At 35.6% G+C, this 7,661-nt stretch overlaps 1 long non-coding RNA gene across 1 annotated transcript; it reads right to left on the bottom strand.

Moving 5' to 3' along the window:
* Positions 1 to 294: 294 nt before the first annotated feature.
* On the bottom strand, positions 295 to 7,413 carry LOC124030526. The gene is made up of 3 exons (XR_006837979.1): positions 7,400 to 7,413; positions 3,547 to 3,721; positions 295 to 334 (listed from the first exon to the last, which is right to left on the bottom strand). It is a non-coding gene; the product is annotated as an uncharacterized LOC124030526 (long non-coding RNA).
* Between the last annotated feature and the right edge of the window lie 248 nt (positions 7,414 to 7,661).

The raw sequence follows: 7,661 nt of genomic DNA, 5'->3' as shown, positions 1-7,661 counted from the left end.
TGTGAATGTCTGTATCAATGCTGTGTGTGTGTGTGTGTGTGTGTGTGTGTGTGTGTGTGTGTGTGTGTGTGTGTGTGTGTGTGTGTGTGTGTGTGTGTGTGTGTGTGTGTGTGTGTGTGTGTGTGTGTGTGTGTGTGTGTGTGTGTGTGTGTGTTACCTGCAGCAGCGAATGTAAGTGTTTGTTCTCAGCGGTGAGCTGATCATTCTCTGTGTTGGCGCTCAGCACCAGTCCGTCCGGCTCCTCCCACTTCCTGTTTGCAATGCATGCTGGTCCTCTTCCCGGGCCATCCGCGCATCTCCAGAGCCTCTAGCTGACACACTCTCTCCTGCAGCTCTGACACATGGATAGATACACACACACACACACACACACACACACACACACACACACACACACACACACACACACACACACACACACACACACACACACACACACACACACACACACACACACACACACACACACACACACACACACACACACACACAGCATTGATACAGACATTCACACCATCATCATCGTCATCAATCAATACACATTCATCATCATCGTCATCAATCTGTCGTGCTGAGTGACTAAGACATATGTTTTATTTTTCTGGTAATTAAACAACTCATTGACTGATCGTCGGTTCAATTACCTCAATTCCATTTCGCTCTGTTTTGTTTTATGTGTGCCCAACGTGCCGTTTCTCGAGAGAAATCAAGTCCAGAATTATGTGGAGACGCCGGGCTGAAGGGAGTTGTAGTTTTCATTAAGCAAATATTCAACCTAGTCCAGCGCCAAAACGTGATAATTAACTACATTGACCATAATCCATTGAGGCAGTTTTTTTTGGGGGGGGGGGGGGCTCAGACAGATCAGAGAGGAAGAGGCGAAGCGAGAGGTTTCACTCTCCCCAAAATCTGTCCAAAATCTGTCCAATGCGTTTCTATGGGCTTATTTTGGGCTCCCATTGTTAGGGGGGAGACATGAGCATCTTGTCATTATATACAGATCTCTGGATGGATCCACTTTTACCCCTGTTAGGTTAGATACATACAGACCAGATATACCATCTAACAACAAGAGAGAGGGATCCACTGTTAGGTTAGATACACACAGACCAGATATACCATCTAACAACAAGAGAGGGATCCACTGTTAGGGTTAGATACATACAGACCAGATATACCATCTAACAACAAGAGAGAGGGATCCACCGTTAGGTTAGATACACACAGACCAGATATACCATCTAACAACAAGAGAGAGGGATCCACTGTTAGGTTAGATACACACAGACCAGATATACCATCTAACAACAAGAGAGAGGGATCCACCGTTAGGTTAGATACACACAGACCAGATATACCATCTAACAACAAGAGAGAGGATCCACTGTTAGGTTAGATACACACAGACCAGATATACCATCTAACAACAAGAGAGAGGGATCCACTGTTAGGTTAGATACACACAGACCAGATATACCATCTAACAACAAGAGAGAGGATCCACTGTTAGGTTAGATACACACAGATCAGATATACCATCTAACAACAAGAGAGAGGATCCACTGTTAGGTTAGATACACACAGACCAGATATACCATCTAACAACAAGAGAGAGGGATCCACTGTTAGGTTAGATACACACAGACCAGATATACCATCTAACAACAAGAGAGGGATCCACTGTTAGGTTAGATACATACAGACCAGATATACCATCTAACAACAAGAGAGAGGGATCCACTGTTAGGTTAGATACACACAGACCAGATATACCATCTAACAACAAGAGAGAGGGATCCACTGTTAGGTTAGATACATACAGACCAGATATACCATCTAACAACAAGAGAGAGGATCCACCGTTAGGTTAGATACACACAGACCAGATATACCATCTAACAACAAAGAGAGGGATCCACTGTTAGGTTAGATACACACAGACCAGATATACCATCTAACAACAAGAGAGGGATCCACCGTTAGGTTAGATACACACAGACCAGATATACCATCTAACAACAAGAGAGAGGGATCCACTGTTAGGTTAGATACATACAGACCAGATATACCATCTAACAACAAGAGAGGGATCCACTGTTAGGTTAGATACATACAGACCAGATATACCATCTAACAACAAGAGAGAGGATCCACTGTTAGGTTAGATACACACAGACCAGATATACCATCTAACAACAAGAGAGAGGGATCCACTGTTAGGTTAGATACATACAGACCAGATATACCATCTAACAACAAGAGAGAGGGATCCACTGTTAGGTTAGATACACACAGAGCAGATATACCATCTAACAACAAGAGAGAGGGATCCACTGTTAGGTTAGATACATACAGACCAGATATACCATCTAACAACAAGAGAGAGGGATCCACTGTTAGGTTAGATACACACAGAGCAGATATACCATCTAACAACAAGAGAGAGGGATCCACTGTTAGGTTAGATACACACAGACCAGATATACCATCTAACAACAAGAGAGAGGGATCCACTGTTAGGTTAGATACATACAGACCAGATATACCATCTAACAACAAGAGAGAGGGATCCACTGTTAGGTTAGATACATACAGACCAGATATACCATCTAACAACAAGAGAGAGGGATCCACTGTTAGGTTAGATACACACAGACCAGATATACCATCTAACAACAAGAGAGAGGGATCCACTGTTAGGTTAGATACACACAGACCAGATATACCATCTAACAACAAGAGAGAGGGATCCACTGTTAGGTTAGATACACACAGACCAGATATACCATCTAACAACAAGAGAGGGATCCACTGTTAGGTTAGATACACACAGACCAGATATACCATCTAACAACAAGAGAGGGATCCACCGTTAGGTTAGATACACACAGACCAGATATACCATCTAACAACAAGAGAGGGATCCACTGTTAGGTTAGATACACACAGACCAGATATACCATCTAACAACAAGAGAGAGGGATCCACTGTTAGGTTAGATACACACAGACCAGATATACCATCTAACAACAAGAGAGAGGGATCCACTGTTAGGTTAGATACACACAGACCAGATATACCATCTAACAACAAGAGAGAGGGATCCACTGTTAGGTTAGATACACACAGACCAGATATACCATCTAACAACAAGAGAGAGGGATCCACTGTTAGGTTAGATACACACAGACCAGATATACCATCTAACAACAAGAGAGAGGGATCCACTGTTAGGTTAGATACACACAGACCAGATATACCATCTAACAACAAGAGAGAGGGATCCACCGTTAGGTTAGATACACACAGACCAGATATACCATCTAACAACAAGAGAGAGGGGTCCACTGTTAGGTTAGATACACACAGACCAGATATACCATCTAACAACAAGAGAGAGGGATCCACTGTTAGGTTAGATACACACAGACCAGATATACCATCTAACAACAAGAGAGAGGGATCCACTGTTAGGTTAGATACACACAGACCAGATATACCATCTAACAACAAGCTGATTACTCCAGACAGGCGATTACTACTTACCCACGAGTTGTTCATTCTGACTGCAGAGAGCAGCCATGTTTTCCTGGAGGTTACTTCTCTCTACTCCAGCCTCCTTCCTGACTACAGCCATATCATACTCGAGAGTCTGTCTCTGTGCCTCTCCTCTCTCCACTGCTGCTCTCAGCCTGGCCACCTGGCCCTCTAGAGAGGATACCTGGAGGGGAAGGGTGGAGGAAACGTTGGGTGATATGACTGTCAGACGGTCCCAGTTGGCTTCCTACCCGTTTCAATGTGTATCGAACTAGAGGTTCATACGGAGTCCCATCAGCACACACTCAGGGCCTTGAAATTAACACCTATTTCACCAGACACGTTTTTGTCAGCCGCGAGCTGAATAATTCTATCGGACTAGTCTGGAAAATGTCAGGGCACCGCCAAGAGCAAAGAAACAGAGGACCGCCATGTCGATTTGCCAAGCTGAGCTCACCGAGCAGCCTGCTAACCCGACCACCGAAGTTGAGGAACCAAGCAGCAAGGTGACTACCTCATGAAGCTGGTTGAGAGAATGCCAAGAGTGTGAAACACTACCATCAAGGCAAAGGTTGGCTACTTTGAAGAATCTAAAATCGATTTTTATTTGTTTAACACTTTTTTGGTTACTACATGATTCCATATGTGTTGTTTCATAGTGTTGATGTCTTCACTATTATTCTACAATGTAGATAAAACAGGAAAAATAAAGACAGACCCTGGAATGAGTTGACATGTCCAAACGTTTAACTGGTACTGTACGTAGCAGTGTAATTGTGTTGTATTGTGTAGTTATTATACAGTAGTATTGATATTGTGTTGTAGTGTGTCGTTATTATACAGTAGTATTGATATTGTATTGTATTGTGTAGTTATTATACAGTAGTATTGATATTGTAGTGTGTTATCATACAGTAGTATTGATATTGTGTTGTGTAGTTATTATACAGTAGTATTGATATTGTGTTGTGTAGTTATTATACAGTAGTATTGATATTGTATTGTATTGTGTCGTTATTATACAGTAGTATTGATATTGTATTGTATTGTGTCGTTATTATACAGTAGTATTGATATTGTGTTGTATTGTGTAGTTATTATACAGTAGTATTGATATTGTGTTGTGTAGTTATTATACAGTAGTATTGATATTGTATTGTATTGTGTCGTTATTATACAGTAGTATTGATATTGTATTGTATTGTGTCGTTATTATACAGTAGTATTGATATTGTGTTGTATTGTGTAGTTATTATACAGTAGTATTGATATTGTATTGTGTCGTTATTATACAGTAGTATTGATATTGTGTTGTGTAGTTATTATACAGTAGTATTGATATTGTATTGTATTGTGTAGTTATTATACAGTAGTATTGATATTGTATTGTGTAGTTATTATACAGTAGTATTGATATTGTGTTGTGTAGTTATTATACAGCAGTATTGATATTGTATTGTATTGTGTCGTTATTATACAGTAGTATTGATATTGTATTGTATTGTGTAGTTATTATACAGTAGTATTGATATTGTATTGTGTAGTTATTATACAGTAGTATTGATATTGTGTTGTGTAGTTATTATACAGTAGTATTGATATTGTATTGTATTGTGTCGTTATTATACAGTAGTATTGATATTGTGTTGTATTGTGTCGTTATTATACAGTAGTATTGATATTATATTGTATTGTGTAGTTATTATACAGTAGTATTGATATTGTATTGTATTGTGTAGTTATTATACAGTAGTATTGATATTGTATTGTGTAGTTATTATACAGTAGTATTGATATTGTATTGTATTGTGTAGTTATTATACAGTAGTATTGATATTGTATTGTATTGTGTAGTTATTATACAGTAGTATTGATATTGTATTGTGTAGTTATTATACAGTAGTATTGATATTGTGTTGTGTAGTTATTATACAGTAGTATTGATATTGTATTGTATTGTGTCGTTATTATACAGTAGTATTGATATTGTATTGTATTGTGTAGTTATTATACAGTAGTATTGATATTGTATTGTGTAGTTATTATACAGTAGTATTGATATTGTGTTGTGTAGTTATTATACAGTAGTATTGATATTGTATTGTATTGTGTAGTTATTATACAGTAGTATTGATATTGTATTGTGTAGTTATTATACAGTAGTATTGATATTGTGTTGTGTAGTTATTATACAGTAGTATTGATATTGTATTGTATTGTGTCGTTATTATACAGTAGTATTGATATTGTATTGTATTGTGTAGTTATTATACAGTAGTATTGATATTGTGTTGTGTAGTTATTATACAGTAGTATTGATATTGTATTGTATTGTGTAGTTATTATACAGTAGTATTGATATTGTATTGTGTAGTTATTATACAGTAGTATTGATATTGTGTTGTGTAGTTATTATACAGTAGTATTGATATTGTATTGTATTGTGTCGTTATTATACAGTAGTATTGATATTGTGTTGTATTGTGTCGTTATTATACAGTAGTATTGATATTATATTGTATTGTGTAGTTATTATACAGTAGTATTGATATTGTATTGTGTCGTTATTATACAGTAGTATTGATATTGTATTGTGTCGTTATTATACAGTAGTATTGATATTGTATTGTGTCGTTATTATACAGTAGTATTGATATTGTATTGTGTCGTTATTATACAGTAGTATTGATATTGTATTGTGTCGTTATTATACAGTAGTATTGATATTGTAGTGTGTAGTTATTATACAGTAGTATTGATATTGTGTTATAAATGTAAGGGTCGGTCTACAGTACCTGTTCATTGTGTTGTATTGTGTCGTTATTATACAGTAGTATTGATATTGTGTTGTATTGTGTAGTTATTATACAGTAGTATTGATATTGTGTTGTATTGTGTAGTTATTATACAGTAGTATTGATATTGTATTGTATTGTGTCGTTATTATACAGTAGTATTGATATTGTGTTGTATTGTGTAGTTATTATACAGTAGTATTGATATTGTATTGTATTGTGTCGTTATTATACAGTAGTATTGATATTATATTGTATTGTGTAGTTATTATACAGTAGTATTGATATTGTATTGTATTGTGTCGTTATTATACAGTAGTATTGATATTATATTGTATTGTGTAGTTATTATACAGTAGTATTGATATTGTATTGTGTCGTTATTATACAGTAGTATTGATATTGTATTGTGTCGTTATTATACAGTAGTATTGATATTGTATTGTGTCGTTATTATACAGTAGTATTGATATTGTATTGTGTCGTTATTATACAGTAGTATTGATATTGTATTGTGTCGTTATTATACAGTAGTATTGATATTGTAGTGTGTAGTTATTATACAGTAGTATTGATATTGTGTTATAAATGTAAGGGTCGGTCTACAGTACCTGTTCATTGTGTTGTATTGTGTCGTTATTATACAGTAGTATTGATATTGTGTTGTATTGTGTAGTTATTATACAGTAGTATTGATATTGTATTGTATTGTGTCGTTATTATACAGTAGTATTGATATTGTGTTGTATTGTGTCGTTATTATACAGTAGTATTGATATTATATTGTATTGTGTAGTTATTATACAGTAGTATTGATATTGTATTGTGTCGTTATTATACAGTAGTATTGATATTGTATTGTGTCGTTATTATACAGTAGTATTGATATTGTATTGTGTCGTTATTATACAGTAGTATTGATATTGTATTGTGTCGTTATTATACAGTAGTATTGATATTGTATTGTGTCGTTATTATACAGTAGTATTGATATTGTAGTGTGTAGTTATTATACAGTAGTATTGATATTGTGTTATAAATGTGTAAGGGCTCTGGGTCTACAGTACCTGTTCATTGTGTTGTATTGTGTCGTTATTATACAGTAGTATTGATATTGTGTTGTATTGTGTAGTTATTATACAGTAGTATTGATATTGTGTTGTATTGTGTAGTTATTATACAGTAGTATTGATATTGTATTGTATTGTGTCGTTATTATACAGTAGTATTGATATTGTGTTGTATTGTGTAGTTATTATACAGTAGTATTGATATTGTATTGTATTGTGTCGTTATTATACAGTAGTATTGATATTATATTGTATTGTG

Source organism: Oncorhynchus gorbuscha, unplaced genomic scaffold (genome assembly GCF_021184085.1).
Source record: "Oncorhynchus gorbuscha isolate QuinsamMale2020 ecotype Even-year unplaced genomic scaffold, OgorEven_v1.0 Un_scaffold_12357, whole genome shotgun sequence".
Taxonomy (NCBI): Eukaryota; Metazoa; Chordata; class Actinopteri; order Salmoniformes; family Salmonidae; genus Oncorhynchus; species Oncorhynchus gorbuscha.
Note: the sequence above shows the minus strand (reverse complement) of the source record. Positions and strands in the feature narration are given on the sequence as shown.